The sequence below is a fragment of the Thunnus thynnus genome, chromosome 19 (assembly GCF_963924715.1).
Source record: "Thunnus thynnus chromosome 19, fThuThy2.1, whole genome shotgun sequence".
Lineage (NCBI taxonomy): Eukaryota > Metazoa > Chordata > Actinopteri > Scombriformes > Scombridae > Thunnus > Thunnus thynnus.
Window position 1 is genome coordinate 21079485 of NC_089535.1, and position 23267 is coordinate 21102751.

At 40.0% G+C, this 23267-nt stretch overlaps 1 protein-coding gene across 1 annotated transcript in view; it reads right to left on the reverse strand.

Annotated features, from left to right (window-relative positions):
- cntfr (ciliary neurotrophic factor receptor) overlaps positions 1-23267 on the reverse strand; it is a 228881-nt gene that overhangs the window by 169806 nt on the left and 35808 nt on the right. Inside the window, exon 2 of the mRNA XM_067574320.1 lies at positions 20706-20746. The gene's annotated coding sequence lies outside the window, so the exon portion shown is untranslated. The remainder of the gene's footprint in view (positions 1-20705; positions 20747-23267) is intronic.

Here is a 23267-nt window from a genome sequence, read left to right on the forward strand (position 1 = left end):
TACCAACAAAATGGAGAGGAATGGAATTGTGGAACTGTGCTGTGAATTTCTAGCCACAAGATTAGTGAAATTGCCCTTTTTGTGTTTTAACAAATAGAATAAAGGTTTCACAAATCTAAAGCTGTGTTTCAATAACACTCTGTAGTCTCCTTGGTAATCTAGTCCAGATTTGACAAGTTGGTTTTTGATTTAGACCTGACTTAATGTGTTCTGGATAGAGAAATACCAGTGAAATTGCCCTTTTTTGTGTTTTTATAAGCAAAATAAAGGTTTCACAGATCTGGAAGTAGGTTTAAACAGCATTAAGGCTTTTGCTATTATGTCTTAACACTTTTTCATAAGTGTACATGGTAAAAAAATGCTAAATATCATTATTTATGTTTCCCTTTGTTCTCTCAGGCAACTGCCTGTCTTCAACTGTGTCAGTGATCAAACCAAACAGCCAATCAAGCGAAAAAGAACAAATCGTCACTTTCAGAAAGCTGGAACCATCTCGCGACTATGAAAATTGTTGCTGTTGATCGACTAACTAACAGCGATAAATACATTTTTAGCTACTTCAAATACGTCTGGTCTTTTGCGTTATACGATGGGGGTATCCTAGTGTTATATGCCATTTCGTTGGCTTCAGCTCAATAATTTTACAACTGCAGGGTCAATAATTTTCTATGTGTTCATTTTTGACTGCACTTAAAAATGTAGAGAAATATAAAGAAATCACAAGGTATAATGACAGCAGAGCTACATTCAGACTGTAGCTGTGTGTCCAACAGCAGAACAACATTTAGTTTCCTTACTTTTCAGACATTTATTATAGTTCCCCAACATTTAACTATCCAATCTATTTTCAATTATTTTTCTGACAGACCACATCTGCGTTTGATCTCTGCCACTTCCAGATCCCTGGAAATCTCAAGCCACAATCTGTCAATATGATCTTCTTGAAAGTGTCATTTTTATGAAGAAAAATCATTTCCTTCTTTCTTTCAGATGACTTAATGGATGTTCCACTTCTTTGACTGAAATATAACATTTACTATGAAATAAATATTATCTTTGGAGACATTTATCTCCCATAAGTCAAGAGCATGGGAATTTATTTGCTCCCTGCATGTCTATATATTTATTTGAAGTCTTTCCGGATCTTGCATCACTGTCTAACACATACCAAAATTCTCTTACAACTTCACTGTAATGGCCAAAGTGTGGGAATCTCTGTGGTCAACTCAACATGAAAAGGGTTTGCCTTCGAAGAATTTATCTGACTGGCTTTGCGTCGCATTTGGAGAATGCAACAGAGAAATAACCCCATTTTAATTTAACTCAGTAGGGAGCGACAGTCACCCACTGACAAGTCACAACATTTCAAACTTCAAAGGAAAGAAATGTCACTCTTTACTACCGCCTCTTGTCTGAGTTGCACTGACAAAAATGTTGGTGTATTTTTTCTACATTTTTCAGGTACGTTGTGAATGAAATGCCAGTTTAATACTGGGACTGCATGATGTGTTTCTCTTTTAGTGACACTTCAAACTACTTTTTTGTAAAGCCTTGCTCTTATTACTTTTATATATAATCTTTTTCTGATAAACACGGTTTGCTTGTGGTTTGTTTAGACTGACATATGTTGACCTAGCATGCAGAAGATATTGTGTTTTGTTCATGAACACCAGAAGAAGTCTTGGTTGTTGATTTTAGTGAATTCACATAATCTTTCTTTGTATGTTTTTCTCCTTAAGTCTCTCTGTTTCTGTTTCTGGCTGTATTTATAGATTGAAGCTTCAGAAAACCTTTGATGTTGTTGGTTTGATATTGTCCTTATTACCACCATAGGTGTGGAGTAAAACATCAAGACATAGCATTATTAAATCAGGTTTTAACTACACACTATAGTTCTTAATACATGTGCATACATACACACAAAGCTAAACTGTGAAAATGTCTAGTAACTGACAGTAAGTCAAAAAGAGACATTCACCAAACTTTAGATTTTGTTAATGCTGTTAATGTTATGATTACTTACCCTAACCCTAACAACCGCAAAAGAGAAACCTCTCAAATAATTTCAATTATAAATAAAAAAGACAATAGCTGTTGACTATATTGTTCTGCATATACTGTACGTCATGACCAGTCAGACCTGACATTGTGATCCATCCTCGGAGGCATCAAGTTGAATGACCTTCACAACAAGTCATGTGATCCAGAGTAGAACTCATCCTGACAATCATCCATGCATGTCTTGCATGGATGATGCTGCACTGAGCTAACAGCCCAACAGTATCAGTGCCAGAGCAGATGTTGTCTTCTGTGGTCTGCCATCAAAGAAAATCATCCTCGTTTGTCACTGTTTACTTCCTTTTGAATTATCTTTTTATGTAACTGATAGGTGGCACAATCTTTAACTTTAATTAATATGATACATTTCATGAACATAAATAGGAAGAAAAAACATGTTTACCAGGTTCTCTGGTAGTTTACTGTTCAAAACTTTGAAGATATGGGAGCCCTACGGTTCATTTGGAGACTGGTATCATTAAGTTTCATTTGCTTTTAAATGAATGTAAGTGTAAATCAGAAAAAAAAACAGCAAAGAACAAATATTATACTGAATTCAAAGCCAATTTTCAGAAGATCAGAAAATACGATGACAATGAAACACTTTGCTTGGTGATGTTTTTAATTACCATAAATCAGTGAAAATGTGATTTTAATTTTGAACTTGTTTTGTTTTTCATTGTTTGGAATGAGCTTAGAGTTTTGTGGCACATTTTTCATCTTCTGAGCATGTTCTGCCAGGATAATGTAACACTACTACTGTTCAGCTGATGCTTTGAATGCACCACCAGATGTTGTCTTTGTCATAATGTGTTTTTAATCACCATTCCTGAAGTCAGATGCCAGCAGGCAGTTTCCAATCCGATTTGCATCACTTGTTTCCCCTCATCTCTCCTTAACAGCTGAGAGGGCTGAGGGCATCAATCACTCTTAACTAGCCACACTGTCAAACATTTCATATACAAACTTCTGGGATTCGACAGACACTTCCGTGCAACAAGACCAAGTGGCACTTCACGTTCCCAGGATCTGATCCCCATGTTTTATACATGGCAAAATCACTTCTTTGTCAAAATATAAAGAGAGATAAGACATTGGACACAAGGTCCATACTCAATATATGGTCACCGCCAATATACAGGTCTTCAGGGGTCCAAAATGTTGGACCTGATCCAAAACTGACCTGTGAAAAACCTACCTGAACCTGATGTTCATAAACTCATTTTCAAAAAAAGAAAGACCCAACCTGAGAGGGGCCCAAGCTTAGCCAGACCCAACCCGAATAGACCCAAGCACAATAGACCCGATCCAAAATGCGGGCAACCCAAACAAAGAGTGAATACAATCACCGGCAATAGCATGATGCACTATCATTTAATTTGATTAATTAACAAGCAGCTGTGGTGGGAAAGAGCAGAAATATAAGAATAATAAGAATAATTCCCTAAGAACAAATGTAAAGTCATATTCTAAAATAATCTGTTTATAAACTTCAAAGCTACAAATTTATATAAATAACTGAAAGTCCTCCTCCGCCTCCTTAACTTATTTAATATCTGTGCATCAAATTTCAAAAATCCAAAATTTATTCAACAGCATAAATCTTGTAAACTAGGCCTTTTGATTTTTCTAAGACCATGTCCACACTAAGCTGACTAAATTCATAAACGCCTCTTTTTCTCTCCATTCCATCCAGACTACAACAGTGTTTTCCTCACCCGAAAACTGAGCTATTCCAAAACAGCCTACAGAGTGTGTAAATCTGAAAACGCTGGCTTGGTGTTGTAGTGTGGACGGGGAGAATAGAGCTTTGTACAAGCGCTGTCATATCGGTGACAAAGAAGATGGTGGTAGGAGAGCGGCATTTCATTGGAAGATGACGAAGAAGAAATACTGCGACAACAACAGCAATGGTGGATGGCTTCACGCAAGTGTTGTTCTTTTTATTGTCTACCTTAACAACTTGCTTAGAGTCAAACTTAGCTATCTACCGCCTTTCTCTCTTACTCATTTTGCAGAAACGAGCTGAAACTTCTGCTGTTAACACGTCATTTATGCATGAAAACAGCTTTTTAGAATTTAGCCAGCTTCATGCACACATAGTCTAAAATCAGTTTGGCTTCAGTCGACTATTTGCATAAAACAGGAGCAAGCAGCTGATGTGCCAGTTCTTTTTACCTGCTTGTTGTTCTTTTCCTTCAACTTGTCCCACATGTTGACAAAGAACACCATTTTTCTCTTCACTTGACAGTTCACATTCTCCTCTTGCCTTAAACCACACCATTTTTCTAGCGCAGATCCACTCAGGTATTGGACATATTGACATACAGACTGAACACCCACTGCAGTAAAAGGAGACCCTACCTGACCCGAGTAGACCGAGTAGAATTTGGAGCCGGGTCTCAGTACTGTGGACCCGTGAAGACCTTAATGCAAGTGAGATGAATAGTACACACTTAAACATACAATCAGTTCACACACATTTTTTCATTAAGTGTTATGCAGTACAGCTAGGTGTGCATTTAAGTATGTTTGCACACTCTTGTGTTGCATTTTGTTGTCTAACAGTCTCTTACAATAGAAAATACGTCTATTTTTTTCCCCTTTTTTTCCCCTTTTCATCTTTCAAATGTGTCTATACTACTTCAAAGACATGCTATGGTGCTTCAGTCACAAAGAGCTTGATTCATCAGACCCCTAAAGGAGTGCTCAGAAACAATTGCAGGATAGAAGAAAAGAAAGATCCCTTCACTAAAGTGTATGATCTTTTGGATAGCTGTCTTCTTAAAGGCACACATAGTAAACTACTTTTTTTGTTTCATAGTCTAGTGAGAAAGGTAGATGTTGAAATTTGATAAACATACAGGAGAAATCCAAGAGAAATAAGACCACTGTGACAGTCCTACATGTATCAGCAACCTTCCAGGAAATCAAAATGCCTCACACATACGACCTTAATGAACAAACCTATGATGTAGGTACCTTGACTCGTGAATAGGCAAAGAATGAAGTACTGTATGCATCCACTCTCTTCTCCTGCTCTAAGGTCACATCCTCTGCTCAACACCCGTTCAATATTCTAGCTTAAAACCATTCACTGCAGTCTCTCATTTTCTTTCCTCACATCAATAACACTGACTGAAAAGATTACAGCCAAACTAAACCTGCTTGTTTTATGCGTTTCACTCACAAGGATCCTGATTTTGTTACATTAAAAACAAGATAATCTCTCCAACTATGTCTTCCAAAGACTTTAGAACTATATTCTGAGGTTGTTGTTTTTTTAAGCATAAACTTTTCTGAATCCATCAAGATGATTTCCTTAACCTTGATCAGACAGTAGATTAAACATGGCAACTATTATTCATCTAGACCTATTAATTTCGAAGACATTCATGTCTCTTCTGCAAATGTAATAAAATAGCTTGGAACTATTCAATTGGTTGCAAATGAAATCTCACCTTGAACATGACAAATTAAGTTTTTTGGCTATCCGTTCTAGAGTGAAGTGGAATTTTAATTTAAGCATCATCTCTCATTTTACAACTAATTTCTCACTGAACATAACGTATTACACAAACTGAAAGTTGCTATAGTGAACTGTTAGCAGGTTTCCCCTTCTGTTACTTGTGAAGTGACACTAATTAGGGTTCAAGGAAGCTTATGTTTTTGCACGAAAATTTCCAATAACGTTAAACGTCGACATGTGATCGCTGGCAGTGAGACTACTAAGAAAATCCTACATGTGTCACTTCAGAGGGGTACCGTCATCTATGTGTAGGTGATAGGTCTTTTTTTAGTGAAGGAGAGTCCTTAGGAAACACTTAAAGCCCTAAGCGGTGCTCTTTAAAACACGTCATCTTCCGAGAAGGCTCATTTCACTGTGACAAAATCCCTCCCTCCCTCTCTCCGTCTCTCTCTCTTCGTGTCCTCTCATCTCAGCGTCGGCTTGAAAGGTTGAAACGTGATATCTGTAGCACCTTGTGTATGCATCCCCACCATCCACCCTCATTTACCCCTTTTCCTCTCCTCTCCCATCTTCATCCCATCCCTTCTTTCTGTCTGTCTCACTTCATTTTCATACATTTATATCAGAGCGCTGCACCTTCTTTCCTATCATAACTCTATTACCAGAATAATAAGCAGCCAATGAGATAACAAGAGCTACAAGGAACTATAGATACAGTCACTCCCTTTCACTTTTCTCTCTCCCTCACCACTAGCTGCTCTCCCTCCTGTTTCTCTTTCTTCTTCCTTCCTTTCTTCTTTTTCTCTTCTCCTTCTGGTCCTGTGCTCCCCTCTGCTGCCCTCCCCTCCTCTCCTCACTGGCCTCTTCAAAGGTAAGAGGCCGTCGGCACAACTTCAGTGGGAGAACCACACCGCATGATCAGACATGTCAGCACCTCCATCACACACACACACACAAACATACACGTCAGCAGTTGAAATACACACATACGCACATACAGACACACAAGCACACGTGCACGTGTCAGCACCTTCAACACACGAACACACACACACACACACACACAGGTCCACATGTCACTAGGGAGGTCCACATGGCTCATATAAAAGCCTGTCCAGCAGGAAGGGAACAGGGCACAGAGGAAAGAGGGAGGAAGAGGAGGGAGGGAGGGTGAAGAAAGTGTCAGAGCAAAGAAAGAAGAAGGGAGGGAGAAGGTGAAGGAGGGAGGTGAAGAGGGAATTGCAGAAACAACAAGGCGGGGAAGAGAGGAGAGGAGGCGAAGGAGTGCAGAGACATGGAGGGATGGAGGAGGAGAATTCGGAGGATCACCGGCCACTTGAGGGTTGCTTTGACCATCATTGAGGCTGTGTTTGTGTGCGTGTGTGTGTGTGTTTACTAAATCACTTCCTCGTGTTCAGCTCTGCGCCTGAGTTTACTGGCTCAGCTCCAACACCTTGTTACATACATACATACCTGTCATTGTTTTCTGCCCTGGTTGACTTCCTTATTTCCTTCCCATCTTGCTTCCCTCTGACTCGCCTACATTTTCCGCCATCCCTCTGTCATTTTTCATTATTTTCATCCTTCTTCTCCTTCCTACCCTCCTGGCTCACTTCTCTTCTACTTTATTCTCTTCTCTCCTTTAATCTCTTTGGCCCCTTACAACTTTCTTTCGTTTTCCTTCCTTGCTTCCTCTTTCTTCCTTTCCTCCCTCCCTGACACTTTCCATCCTGACTTCCACCTCTAGATAGATAGATAGATAGATAGATAGACTTTATTGATCCTCAAAGTTAAAACACATGTCAACAGACACGACAAGAGAAAAAATATAAAAACACAGACATAATTTAAAATTTTTGTTCTGTCCTTCCCACATCTTTTGGTTTTTCTGCTTTCAAGTAAATTACTTGTCCAGAAGTAACATGAATGGTGGGAAACAGAGAGCAAGAGAAAGCTGTTTGAGAGAGAAGGACAGGAGGCTGAAGTGAAGTGAAGAGCAAAGAGAAAGGATGGATGCTTTTTGGCAGATAGAGATAATAAAGAGAGATGTGGTATCACACAGAAGTGAGATTGGGAGAAAGCTGCGTGACTAGATACAAGCAGGCAGAGAGAGGAGTAACAGAAATGGCCTAGAGAGAGAAAGCGATAATATGGAGAAAGAGGGGGTGGTAGATCACAGGGAGACAAAAAACTATACGTAGGAGAGTGGAGCACAGATAACACAAAGCAGAGAAAGCGAGGGGTTGATATAGGAAAAAAAAAAAAAAAAAAAAGACCGACAGTGTGGGATAGCAGCAAGAGAGAAAGGAGATCGAGGCAGAGAAGGAGAGGAGTCTATACTCGGATCAATGGATGGCCTGTCCTCTGCTGTGTCTGCATTTCCTCTGACTCACACAATAAGGCCCTCTCACTACACCAAGGAGAGTGTGTTTCTGTGTATGAGAGAGTGTGTATGTTTGCGTGCATGTTTGTGTGTGTGTGTGCGTGAGGGAGAGAATGTCATTCAGAGAGAAAATGACCCCTTTGCACTCTGGTCTTTTCTCAATATTAGGGGTCAACGGTCGGTCTTCCAATGGAAATTACAATCACTAGCCTCTTGCAGGGACCCGTGGAAGTGAATCCAAACCTTACAGGGTGGGCTTCATCTCTGTCAGTGTGAATGTTCATAGGTTTTTCATCTGCCGAATGTGAATGAGAAAGTTTTTGTCTGTTTGTTAGCAAAGCGATAGAGACAGCGCTTCCACGCCTTTCTCCTCCTGTTTTGTGGGATAGTCTGCAGCTCTCACAGGACACTGAGAGGGAATGAGTGGATATATAAAATAGATGGATGGATAGATTATGGGAGGGCTGCAACTATATACATTTTTCATTTAACTTTAGGATGTCAAAAATCCCAAGAACAATACTTTGAACTGACTCATTGGATCAGCACTAATGAATAGTTAACTACACAGATGGATGATGGATGCACAGATGTAGATTAAGGCTTCTACCTCTCTGAAACTGAGTGTAAGGACTATTGTGAGAGTCATTTGAATGACCAGAGGTGAGACTGCATGCCCTGCACCTTGCAACAAACACTGGAAAAAGAGGATGGAGAATGGTGAATACATCAGTAGGAAATGCAGCATCAGCGGGTGGAATTCAGGTGAGCTTCAATAATGACACATCAGCTCCTCTCATCCTCCTTTCATTTCATCCCAATTAACTGTTGATTGCCCTCCACATCAATAGAAATGTTTAAAACTTTCTGATATGTGTGGGTGAGGACAATTTTGGGGATAAACAACTTAACAACCCTGCAGTCTGGTTTTATCAAAACACGCAGATAATTAAAGGGTTCAAGAGGCAGTCAAAAGCTCAAAATAACAGTATATTATGCTTGGAGTATCTCTGTGTATGTAAATTATAGTGTCCTGCTACCAATCAATTTTGTCTCATTATAATGGTGGAAAATGTCGTAACACAAAGCTTAATTTGAAATGTCCTGCTCTGCCACTGTTTAACCTCAGTCAGGCCTTTAGCAATTGTACATGGTTTCAGTTTATTTTTGGAGACAAGTGATTTGCCCAGAGACAGACAGCAGACTGCTCGCAGGTTGCAAGGGCACCATAACACAAGGCCACGGCCGTGCTTTAGACCTGTACAAGGGTATCGGCTCACAAGGGTGTGTGTGTGTGTGTGAGAAAAGAGAAAGAGAGAGAGAGAGAGAGAGATAGGGTGAGACAGTGTGTGATGAGGCGTGTGCATGTGTGTCCTCCAGCAGCCATGATGCATTAGTGTAACCTGATCCCTCTCCTCCCCTGTGAGCCCTAACCTTGAGACAGACAGAGATGCAGGTTGCAAAGCCATATTCTGTTATAAATGAGGCTGCTGGTGTTCATCACTGGATGTGTCTAATATTAGTCAATCTAGCCTGTGAAACTATTGTTAGGTATTATTCAGGCAAGTTGTGTAGTCTAGTGTCAGGAGTTGTTTTGCGTGAATGCACAGAATTTCGATAATTGTCTTTTTGTGGTGGATTTCTGATTTAAAGGTGCAGTGTATAGGATTAAGTGGCATCTAGTGGTGAGGTTGCAAATTGCAAACAACTGAATAGCCCTCCCCTTTCAAGTGTGTAGGAGAACCTACAGTGGCAGCAAAACAAAACAAAAAACGCAAAAGACCCTCCCTAGAGCCAGTGTTTGGTTTGTCCGTTCTGGGCTACTGTAGAAACATGGCGGTCCAACATGGCGCGCTCTGTGGAAGAGGACCCACTCCCTATGTAAAGGGCTCATTCTAAAGTAACGAAAACACAACAATTCTTATTTTCAGGTGATTATACACTAATGAAAACATGCTTATGAACATTATACTCCATATCTGCCAATTGATCCTCCTAAATCTTACACACAGGTCCTTTAAGAATCAAGCAGATTAACTGGTTTATTACTTCATTCCATCCATGAGTTAATGTTGTGAAAGATTACGGAAATGTGAGCACAAAGCTTAACTTGTTTTAGCTTTTTTGATACTAGTGCTGATATGATACCTAAGTTTTGGTACTGATATAAAGACGATACTTTGTTTTTTATACAAAACCTTTGTACAAAACACAAGCAACTGTACTTTGCCCAAAAAAATGCCCCAAATTGGCAGAATTTCAATTTCAATTGAAAAGAATTTAGATTTCAAATGTTACTAGAGCTTTGTCAGCTTTGGGTCAATGACAGTTTCCCATAATTGGGTTAGTACCAAAAAGAATTCAGGTTCAATACCCAGCCCAGCCTGCTAAACTTAATATATAATCTTTAATACATTCTTTCACTAAAGCAAATGTCTGTCATGTAAACATGGACGTATAATCAACTATATCCTACTGTAAATCCAAAAACAGCTGAATTTTCAGTATTTCTTTACACATGAAAGCATCAATGCCAGCATCATTTACAGTATGAGTTAAAACACATACAGTACAATATAATATCTACACTGCATTCTTAATATACCATATTAAGAATAATATTGTATTTTTACTGTTCATCTTTCACTGCAGGCTCCTGCACTGTTGTGAACCACTGATAAGCATCCGAAAATTGTTAAGTGAAAGAAAATCCTCCTTTCCCCATCGTGCTACAAACCAGCTGAAGCGTTAGTGGGGCAGAGATGTTTCATTACATCCTTTTGCTTCATTGTGAAAAACTGTGTTATGCCTCAGAGTCATTTCTTTCATTAAGGAACCTGCGTCATTATTGGCCCAAGTATAACGAAACTCACAATTGAAATTCTTCATTTCTAATACATTTAATAATAATGGGGTATTATTCCCCATCTTATTCCCCTACATTAAATAATACTATTCCCAGAGCCCATTAAGAAACTTAATCATCGGGGGCTGAAATACACTGCGGAGAGATAATTACAGTTGATGATATTCACAGATAATTCACAGCTGATCAGATAATTCTGTCTTTTTCTTCTTCTTCTTTCTTTTAGTTTTACTTTCTGCGGTTTCTTTCGCAGCTTTCCACTAACGGGCTCGCACCTCACCGCTATCCGTCTTAGTTAACGAAGTACTGGGACGCCAGCAACTGGAAAAAAACGTGTCAGAGAAGAAAGAGAAGAAGATAAAAAGAGGTGAAACGAGAATAAAAAAAGACAAAAGATATAAAAATAGACATGTGGGAGGCTGAACAATAAATCATTTACAGGCATACGCAGGGTAGGGTCATCAGGGTTTAAATATTCATTATGGGTGTCAAGTCGAAGCTTTTAGATCTTGAGGGATACAGTTTCGCTTCTCTCCTCATTTGATGTTTATGTTCACTGAATTATGCATCAAAACAAATGTTATAAATACACTTACTGTTTTTTGTTGTTGTTTTGCTTTGTTTCTATAAGGAGGAGTTCTTGTGTGGTACTAGCACTGCAAGAGTTCCAGGTTTAAATCCCGCCGGAGTCACCCAGTTGTAAAGTGCATAGACTCAGGGCACTGTGAGTCAGAGTGGGAAAAAACATGCACTGAACAGCATTTATATTCTTGCTGCGACAAGAAGTACAAAGAAGTGCAAGTCGACGTTTATGTCTAAGCCGGCACAATGCACAACGATTGACTACATGACACCCAAACAGGACATCTGATATTTGATGGACAAAGAGTCCATTTTGGGGATAAAATGTGTGATCTGATAGCTACTCTTTGATTTAACTCTCAAGTATAAAGAGTCTATAAACTGCTCCGAAACACTTCAACATGATTCAGAGATTACACTAGCTGTGGTGCAAGGTGTCACTAACCAATCCTGCACTATTGTTACGGTTTAAAGAATAAGTAAAAAAAACCCAAAACATTGTCTTAGTGACATGAATAATGGAAACAATGTTTTCCAGCAACATGTGCATAGGTGAAAATGTTATATTGTTAACGGAGAAGGTTATCTTATGATTACATCCTTTTGCAGCAGAACTTTTTAATATAGTATGTGAGAAATATTCACTTGTGTGCTACAGTATAGCTAATGTAACACACAGGGGCTTAGACGCAATAAAATAAACATCTGTCCAATGCCATGCAAGCTCTCTTGAACTATAATGTCATAATTCAACATGTTCATAATATTTTATCTGGGTGTTGGTGTAATTGATTGGTGGTAACTGTTTTTATTGTATTAGAATACGTTATATTGTAAAACATACTTGATCCTTTTGTATCTTTTAAAGGGGCAAAAATGCACATTTCCTAACATTGCATTATACATTTTGTTTTTAATAACTGAATTACCAAACTGCATTATTTTGCACACGTTTTTACGTGCCCCAACCCCACCTTTTGTTTGCTTTTCTATTAATTTGTCTCTTTGCTATTGTTCTTTTGACACATGTATCAAGCTCACTTTTTGGCACACGATCTGCTTGTTCAGCTTACTGTTGTATAAAATGAGGATTAGCAGCATTTGCCCATGTTACAGTTGGTATGACTACAATTTCCAGCCCTCCCCCCTTCCACCTCTCTTTCTGTCTCTTCCTCCCTTCCTTCTTCTCTCCCCCTTCTTCCTCTTGACTCGTTCCGCTCATTGTCCTCTTGACTTGTTTCTCTCATTGTCTCACCTTCTATTACTTTCTCCCTCTCCACTCGCTGCTGGGTGTCCTGTTCCCTCTCTCTCTCTCTCTCTCTCTCTCTGGGAGTAGCAGACCTCCTGACGGCTTAGTATTGATCATCCCCTCTCCCTCTCTTGCTATCTCTCTCTCTCTCTTGCTCTCGCTCTTTCTGTCTTACGCACACGTGCACACACACATGCATTAGGGTGACAAGATAAAAGGGTTTGTATGCCCCCAAGGCGAAGCCAGCTAAACATGAGACCAGAGGCTCTCAGCCTCTAGTATATGTATCAAGAGCAGAAACATTTAACAAACCCAAGGCTGCAAACACACTCCTGTATCTCTGTTGGGAATGTCCGAAATTTACCATTACATTTATTTACAACAAGCTTAGTCTTATAGCCCCGCGTGAAATAACATGAATCTTATGGAATAGCCATGGTCAAAACATTTTCAGCTGTTGCCTCAAAAAGCTGAAGGCAACCAGCACGCTCTAGTCTCTGAGAAGGAAAATTTCCGGATAATAACGCTATTTATAATCTTTGCCTTGAGGGAATACTTGACTCTAACTGGAAGAAGTTCCTTGTTTTTCTGTAAAAGACTGTTCAAGCAAAGCTGTCTTGTCGATTGTGTTTAGGGGCCAATCTGTAATACACATGTAAACAAACTGAAACACAGAACTAGGGGAGGTTAAGACTTGGGTGTCTATTTGATCAGCTGCCTTTATCCCCATTATATTCACTGGGAGTAGAGGTGTGAAGAGCTTAAGTTGCGAAATGACACTTCCCCCCACTTCCCCCATATCTGGATGTTATCTGAACTGTCACAGCGTGGTGAGAAACATATTCAAACAGGGACGCGCAGTATCATTGATGTGAAGGACGAGCTCATGTGCGCCATCTACAGGCAAAGCTGCAGCAATTCGGACATTTGCGCCACCTAGAGGTAATGAATGCTACGACTGGATTTTTTTTCTTTCCTTTTTTAAGGCTTCCATGTTTGCTGTTTCAGGGTTTTACATTTTACATATCAAACTTGATCGAGTTTCACCACTGGAGTATAATATCTGCTGAATACTTGGAACAGTATCGACTTCATACAACTCAGAGCGCCATCGTTATTTTTACTTCATTCCTATATAGATATGCCTTGGGGATTTTTTTTCTGTTTCCTTTTTTTTTCTTTTATCTGTTCTGTATTTGATTCTACATTGTAAAGCACAGCTAACATTGTTTTAGAGAGGGAGGCAGAGCATGAGCAAAAAAGAAGAGAAATAAAGAATATTAGTAATATACATAGACTAAATTCCTCCATGATAAATATGTGAATTTGAGACCTTGTGCGTCTGATGCTATATGTCCGGGTGTTTGTCGTAACTAAACCAAAATGACTCCATCTCAACTTGATGTGCTGCTGATGTGCTGACATTTTAAGTTTCATTGCTTTTGCCCATGATTTTTGAGAAATTGAAGTTGAATTTCAAGAGTTTCTCCTTTCTGCCAACTGGAGACAATTAGCTAGTTTGCATTAACTAATTAAACACTAAATAGATCAAATAAAAATTGACACATATAATTGCCTCCTTAAATCAGTTCCTACTGAGTCAGTACCTTCTCTTTTTCCAGATGGCATGCTCACAATTTAGTGTTTAGAGTACTTTTGTTCAGAGCACCTTTGAGTAGAGTAACTGCATTTCAGATGGGAATACAACTCCTAACTGTGGCATTATAAGTGCCATGCTCCATCCGCTGTGCCCCCAAAGCTAACAAGAGGTTGTCAGGAATCGATACCTGGCATGAAAAACGATGTGACTTTCAGCTGCTGTGGCCACATCAATCACGCTATTACCATTAGCTCATCTCTCGACACTAACTTGGACTTGTCTCTCCTGCCCCTCCCGTCCTATCTCCACTCCTGTGTCACAGGTTTTTTTTTTTTTTTTTCCTCTCCTCCTCCACCCATCTCTCTCTCTCTCTCTCTCTCTCGCCCTCTCTCTCTCTGCCAGCTCAGCGGATGCCCCTTGTCACAGCTCTTATTTCAGCCTTCTGAAGTTTCCTAATTGATCGCAATTAGAGCCGCTACAGAGCAAAGGGGTGGGGGTGGAGGGGTGGGGGTAGACAAACGGAGATGGGGGAAGAAAGTGTGTATGCATGCATATGTGTGTGTGTGTGTGTGTGTGTGTATGACAGAGAAACAGAGAGAGAGAGGGAAAGAGAGAGAGAGAGTGAGATCAATGAGCCTTTTTTGAGAGTGGTTATATTAGCAACTGGACTATATTGACCACAGACTGCAGGGGTAATAACACAAGGGGAGAGATGGGGTAGTGACAGAGAGAGAGACCATGAGAGACACACAGAGAGATGGCACAGGAGGATGAAAAAAAACAAAACAGACCACTGACGGGAGAGAATTAAGTGAAACCGAATGAAAGATATTTAAATAGAGACTGGGAGGATGTGTCTACCTTTTATGATTCACCCTAATTATTTGGAAGGACAGAGCGTTAGAAATTTAACAAACATATTGAAGGAAAATATACATTAATATCTGTCTAAGTAATAATATAAACTTTTTTTTAACCCATACATGAATAGAAGGGTAAAAATAACAGCTTGTGATCAGTCGGTTACATTTGTTTAAAGAAATACTTCCAGTACTCTCCCGCATACTCCCGCCTAATGCACAGATTTCAAGAAAGCAGAGAGTGCTAATAAGTGTATTTCACCAAATTTTAAACTTTTCCTTTAAAGCTTGTCTAATTCTATTCATAGGTCATTAACTAGTGGGCTCCATTGTCACTGACAAACAGAACTAAAGGTGGACATTTCAAAAGTCTTTAAGTCATGTCAGCATTAAAGTAATAACAAGCTACTTAAAAGAGCTGCCCCCACTAACAGCTAGTGATAGCCAGTGCAGTTGTATTGTGCGGGAACTAAACACCCGCGAGGAATCAGATCAGGATCAGAGGCAAAAAAAACTTTGTCGGGACATCCCAAGTTGGCACTGAGTGAAGTGTGATTCTTGAGAGCGAGAGGGAAAAACTCAGAATAAGAGATACGTTAACAGAGGTGGAAAGACTCGCAGAGAGAGAACAGATATAGGGATAAGGTGAGATAAAATCATGAGAGACAGACACTGATTTTTGTGAGAAATGTAGCACCCAAGAGTGAGAGACAGAGAGTGAAGGATTTGTAATAGAGAGATAGAGAGAGGCAGAATGACAAAGAGGAAGAATAACAATGGTGCCAAAGCCTCTTCCATCCTCCTTGCAAACGTCCCTGATCCCCTTTTTTCTCTCATTTAAATTCCTTGCCATTGTCATTGCAATCCAGGCCTAACCCCCCACCGCCTGGCAAATACACACACACACACACACACACACACACAAACACAAACACACACACACACACAAACACTCATGGACATTAGAGCGCACATGCATTGACCTCCAGCAGCAACCAGGGCCATCCCAGGGAGTTGGGCTCACACATCTTTGCTAATCCCCATCAATGGGCACACACATGCACACACTCACAGTGTTTGCTGGAAAGATAGGCTCAAGTTTCCCCAGACTGCATTTGTCAATGTGACCCTAGCCATGCTAACATGGGTGTGGAATAGCAAGCAGCTTGTCACCAAGCATCCAGTGTCTTGTCAGCAACACAAGACTGGGCAGGCTAGTGCAGTGCTCACTCGTGCCTTGTCAACATGTTTAATTCTATTGCCTTGCCTTACCGTTCCCTGATCAACAGTGGTTAAGACTATAGTACATTTGTTTGTCAGGAATGGAATATCTTGCAAAGCAGACATACTGCCCTCAGTGGCGTTAGCCCGCAATGTTCTTCAGAGCTGTCTAACAGCAGCAACGGGACTAGAAAATAACATCTTGTCAGCATGGTCGAGGACACGGCTGGGTTCATACAGTTCTTTGGCTTATCACTCCCTTGTCAGCAATTCTGGGTCACAGAGATGGCAACTGGTGCTGATCTTAATATTGCCTTGTCAATGTGCACAGGATACATCTGGACTGTCAACAAAGCCTGGAATCATGCAAGAGAGTGAGAGAGAGAGAGAGAGAGAGAGAGAAATGATGCCTTGACTGCATGGTCAGGACAACACTGGTGTTGTATTATTCCTTGCCTTATCACTCCTGTATCAGCAATGCTAGGTCAGAGATGGTTGTCAGTGATACTGTTTGCCTTATCGGAGTCGTGACTATCATGATAAAAAAAACAAACGCCCATCCTGCTTGTGGAACATCACATGACACTTTCTTTCAAAATATGAAGCAGCGAAAGGCTTTGTCAGTAATCGATATTGAAAGTCAAGGTTACAAAGTGATTCATAGTTACAAAATAATATAAAGTGCTTAGACACAAACCACAAAAGGACAAGAACATGCACCTCGCTCAGTAAATAAATCAAAAACCAGCACAAGAACAAATCTGATCAAGTCAGATTAGCCAGATAAAAAGCCTCTGAGAAACTATTTTTTTCTTAGATTGACAGATAGCGAGGCAAAACTTTAATGTACTCAGAGCTGTATCTGCAGCTTGAACGTGCCATCTCAAATTCCTTTAATTAAAAAATAATAAGTTGAAGCTATCATTCTGAGATAAAAATCTAAGTAATTAATATATAATGTTCTGCTTACAAATACTTGCAGTATACTCCGTCGCCTCCTTTGCCTCTCATTTCCTCTCAAAAGTGGGTTGTGTTAAAAACAACAAAAAAAAAAAAACTAAACGACATCTCTGTGTGTCCGCTGATAACTAATGAACTCTGTTAACAGCTGCTGTGGGCAAAACGAATGAATATTAGATATTCTAAAAAGGAACAAAAACACATCCTGAATTAGTGAACTTGGACGAGCTCGCGGCTAATTGTGAATCCATTAGGGCAGAACAGGCTGTTAGGTGACACACACGCACACACACTTGTCCAAAGTAAGAGAGAGAAACAGTGGAAGCTACAATGAGTGACGCAAAAATCCACGCGAGAGGAAGAGCAACTGTCAAAAGTGTAAAAGTCAATTTGAAAGTCAATTTGCAATCGACTGCATTTGCCAAACAAACCTGGCACTAGTACAGGGTACATTGTGGACGAATCAATGTCAATCTTATGTGTGTGTGTGTGTGTGTGTGTGCTGTGAAAGAGAGAGCGAGAGTGGGGGAGACTGACTGTGTGTGTGTGTGCGTGTAAAGGTGATTCAGGAAAACAAGGCGACACCGGAGGATCAAAACACACTCTCACATTACTGACAACCCCAGACACACTCACAGGCTGGAGATGCAAGTGCTTGTACAAGTGCAGATGACACGGTGGAATAAATTGCGGAGCGGTCATGTCAGTTAGTTGCTCAGACTTGTACCATCCAATAAGAGTAGGGAGGGTCGGTTTTGTTTTGTTTGTGTTGAAACCACTAAGCATTGTGGCTAAACTCAAAATCTATTCAGTTGAAAAATGTGCATGAATCATATTCTTTTATGCAGTTTTTTTGACAGCTAGTTGTCTAACCCACCATCCTGCAGAGCCTCACGCAGAAACTGAGAACCAACTCTTTAAAGGTGTGTACTTAAACTACAGTTGCACTAGTGCCAGTCATTTTACACAAACTCCACTGAAAGAGCTAATGCAATCAAGAGTGTATGTAGTAATGAGTATACATCATCTACAATATTATCTCTGTAACAAAAGAAATCCAGTACATTTTTTTTGCCATTGTACTATCAACATATCAATAAAATCTCAATATAACTTGACTGTGCAGTATAGTGCAATTCAAAATGAAGTGAATTAGTCAGATATTCATCATTTCCTCATGATTTTTTCATCAAAACAAGTGAAACACAATGCAGTTTCCTGTGTTTCAGGACATATCTGTGAGCCCATAAAGCATATTATTTATAGAGGTGTGGGAGTGTAGGAGAACTTGACATTTCATTTTTAAAAATGGTTATGACCTCCATTGTGTTGTTCACTAGACCCTCACCTATGATTTGGAAAAAAAAAAAAAAAAAAAGATTAACTTTGCATGCCCTTGTCACTCACTGAATTAACTTAGAATAATAATACCACAACTGCAATTGTGACCTTTAAAAGATTCAATTTATACATGTTTCAATGGCAACTCGGTGGAGAAAGATGAAACGTCTACCTGATCCCCCCCCCGATCCCTACCTGAGCTAGTAAATATATCTCACTTGCATTACATTCATCCGTTTGACAAGTAAACTTTATAAACCAAAAATATCTACAATATCAATGTATTGTAGATACAATAACAATGTTCAAGCTTATAGGGTGGTACTTTTACACAAGGAAACTATGCAAGAAAACTCCAAACTTAAAGGTCAATGTAAGTCACTTTACCTTTCTTGATGCCGTTAAAAATCAATACAACCCTCACATTTATTTTGCAGCACAGTTATATATGTCACCACCTCCATAACAGATGGGAATATAATGGTTTATGTATCATGACTGGAGCAATCTGACTTTAAAGTTAAGTAACTACAATCTTTAGAAAGGATTTATCTCCCATCCCATTAACTTTCTTACCTGTAACAGACAAGCAGACCTACTACTCTCCCGAGTCTCCGATTCATTTAGCGTGTCTTGTGTGTCTGAATCTCAGCACTTTGTTTATTGTTATCATGCAACATGACATATGCCTTGCTTCGAGCTAAATGTCCCAGTCGGGGGAATAAATTCTTGAACTTGAACTCAATTACAGTTACGGTGAAAACAGAATCACGGAGTAATTACATTGCGTTACACCTAGTTGTCAGCAGTAGCCTAAAACGCCTTCAGGCTTGTGTCCTCGGTTCAAATCCCTGGCTGCAAATGAGTAATGCTCTCCCCTCCCTCATCAACTATAGACGAGCTGCCCTTAAGCAAGGCCCTTCACCCCCAATTTATCTGCTGCAGCTGAGTGAGGAACTATTTGCATTTGCTAATTCTATATGCAAATATCATCTGTCATTCATGTATAAAAATAAATCTGTCAAAATAGGATGCGGACTTTTCTTTTTTAAATTTAAATGATTGGAATTTAACTTCAGCTCCAGCCTCCTGTGAGTGAATAAAAGTGTGTACACATACTATTAGTGTTCAAAGCATAGCGGCAGTTATGGACTTCCCTGTATGTAACCTTATATTCCTGAGCTGTCAGTATGAGTGCATGCTACTGGCCTGCATGGAATCTGGATATCTGTCTACGTGTGTGTCCACTCAGTCTGCGTATTTCCTGTGTGTGTGTGTGTGTGTGTGTGCATGTTTGTGTGACGGTGTGTAACGTCTGCATGCCCACATTTCTGAAGTTTCCGTATCTGACCGTCGACATGTGTGTGTTGCTGGCATTTCTGAACAGAGGAACTCTATCCGCCTTCATGGAGTCCTTTCAACGCCCGCCGCCGCCGCCACACACACACACATCACACATCCTACTGCTGACACACACATGTCACCACGGCAACCAGATACAGCCGAAGACATGCTACTGACAGAGAAGCAGAGGCCACCACGCTGGCAGGCCAAAGGTTCTCAACAGGGGGAGGGGGAGGTGGAGGTGGAGGTGGGGGGGGGTTTAGGACAGTTGCTGGGTTCGCTTGTTGAATCATAATATAAGAATTTTTCAACATGATTCCTGAAACCACACAAAACAACTGAAAGCGGTTTATGGGGAATCTTACAAATGATTCAAGAGGCCAAAGCTTCATGCTCATTTACAGTTTGCCTCGCTCTCACATATGCTAAAGAGGTTCACAATGTTTCGGTTCACACACGTGGCTCCCATCGTTGATTTGATCTCATACAGATATACAAATGTACAAGATGATGCAGATGCACTGCTCATATGGCTGAGCAGGAAAACAAACGAGAGCAACATTTGTCTATTTATTGGGAAAATGAAATGAGCTTCACGGACCCCTGGCTTGTAAAACTTACACAGCACAAACAACAAAAGCACCGAATAAAGTCTAAATTAAAATAGATGAAAAAAAAGAAAAGAAAAGTAGAACAACTGTTGAGCTGCGGTGTGTTTCAAGCAAAGCGTAAAGATATCTACAGTGTATTCACAGAAAAGAACTAAACGTACCTTGGATGGGACGAAACGACAGCGTGATCCTCCTCTTCACCCTGCCGAGAACAACCCAGAGTTAGTCACCACATAGACAGGAAATGCATGTGAAGCATATTAAAGTTTAGAATATAACAGTCTTATCTGGGAACTATTCAGCAAATAAGTCCAAAAAGTGACTTTAGGTTTGCCAAAGTGACTATTCCTATGCTTTTTAGCTGTCTGGCATATTTGTCACCAATCCTAAAGAAAGCTCCTCTGTTGAAATTGAGGATAGCGTCTGTCATGTCATCCTCATCTTTTCGACGTAATGGAAAAATCATTCACCAAATCTTGCAGAGATTTGAATTTGAGTATCGGTGTTGTTGAAAGGGATAATATTCTGCTAGAAAATGAACTGTATCGAAAACTTTCATAGATTTGAGGAGCCTCCTAGCAAGTCTTAAATTGGTTTGAAATATCACAGGATTTTCCTCCCTTTCCTACTTCTCCAGGCTCTCCTTCGATCAATACTCCTTGATGAAGATTTTCTTCCCCCCCCCCCGCTCCCTCTATCCTTGTTATTTTGATTCTTAAATGCTGATTATTTAATTGCGCAGTATGTTGAAGGTCAAAATCTAAATGTATGCACCTTATAGACATTCTAGTGAAGTATTTCCCGCTGTAATCAGTCCTTCCCTTCCTTCACTTGATACCTCTTTCCATCTGGTTTCCATTCTCTCCACCTGCCCATCAGTCTGCAGCCAGGGACAGGTGAGCCTATTACACGCTTCTCACACTGCCTGCTACGCACACTCACACGTACACACAAAAACCACACTAGCTCTACTTCACGGTAACTTAACGTGCCACGCACATCAGCCAAATCTGCTGTGCTGTAAAACGGCTGTTACCAGAGCCACGTCATGCTCTTGATGAAGTGGTCTAGTGTCGAATATAAAAAAAAGCATAAAAAAAAAGACTCCATTACTGGAGAATAGCTGAGAATTAAATAGAAAAAAGGTACAATAGAATAAAGTAGGATGAGCCCTGAAATTGGACTTTTGAGCTTGGAGAGCAAAGGATGAAATTTAATAGAAACTTGACATGCTGAGTGTAACTTAACACAAAAGTAGAATTCGATCTTAACAAGATAGCGTCTGATAGCGCTCTACACTGCATCACCTCCGAGTGACAGTAATATATCCGTGGGGGGTTTACAGGGTTGTTGATCAATACCAGAGAGCCAACAGACACTGAGATTTCAGATGTGACTCGGGGCACAGTCTTTCTTGTAACCCACCACACACAGCCATGTTAGCTGCAAAGGCAAAAGATTGGAGAGTTTCATCACTACATACAATGATGGTAATTGATTTATTTTCAGATCTCTATATTTGGCTTGTTTAGCGTTTTGTTTTTTTTTGGTTTATTGATCAATGTGATTTTAAATTGTTTGTGTTATTGTTGTTCATGTTGTGTGAACCCAAGGAAGACTAGCAGTCACTTTGTGGAAGCTACTAGGGATCCCAATGAAGAATAAAGAATACAGTGGCTAGGAGTACAACATAGTTTCAGGCTTAAGAGCTGACAAGATGATATTTTAATAGACTCAAACCTTTGTTTATATGTAAAACTTCACAGAATGATGAAGTGATTTGATGAACCCAAAATGGATTACTGGCTCTCTAAAGGTTTCAAACCGATGAGAAAACAAACATGTACCCTGAACTTACAAGTAATGATCAGTGCAACAGCAGACAACTCACCCCAACACATTAACTACAGCAAGAGCAATAAGGCCAAAAAGTGTATAAGTAGCTTTTCTTTATATAGATCACAGGAAAGTACATGTTATGCCCTTAATGTCCTGTTGAAATCACAGCAATCAATTGCTCAGTAAACCACTTTTGGCCAGGATTCACTTGTGTACTTTGCAATATGAAAAAAACAAAACAAAACATGAATTGCAGTTCAGCAGTACCATTTTGCCTTCTAGCCCCATTCTGTGGTCATTCAGTTGAAATAAAAAAATGTTTTCAGATGCCATGTCTCCTTACATTTTCTCCCACGGATGAATCTGACCTCAGTATTACAGCTAGAGGACGTTCTGCTTTTCTATTTTGTTGCTGTTTTTATGTTGAGTCAAGGCAGCCCACATCTCACAGTGTCTGAAATTAACTTTCTGACTCACCTGCCAAGGGGATTGGTATATGAAAAAAAAATCCACCAGCCAAGCATATTTTTTACCGGCCAAAATAATAAATTGCCTTTTTAACGGTAGCTAGCAGCAGATCGGCGGCAAGTGACAGTAAATAGTGCCACAAAACTAGAAGCACTCCAGACGGTCTGTGGCTGGCACTTGTTCACCTCAGACTGTCTCAGGCGCTCCTACAGTTTTGCAGCACTATTTAGACGCGCGTAAAAAAAAAAAAACATATGGTGCACGTGTCTACACTGTATAGGGACAAACATGAGTCATTTCCTCCGAGCCATCATAGCAGATATTTTATTACACAACTATTTTGGTACAAACATTTACCCGCCAGTGTGGCAGATAGCCTTCCGAGATTTACTCACCAAACGGAAAATCTACCCGCA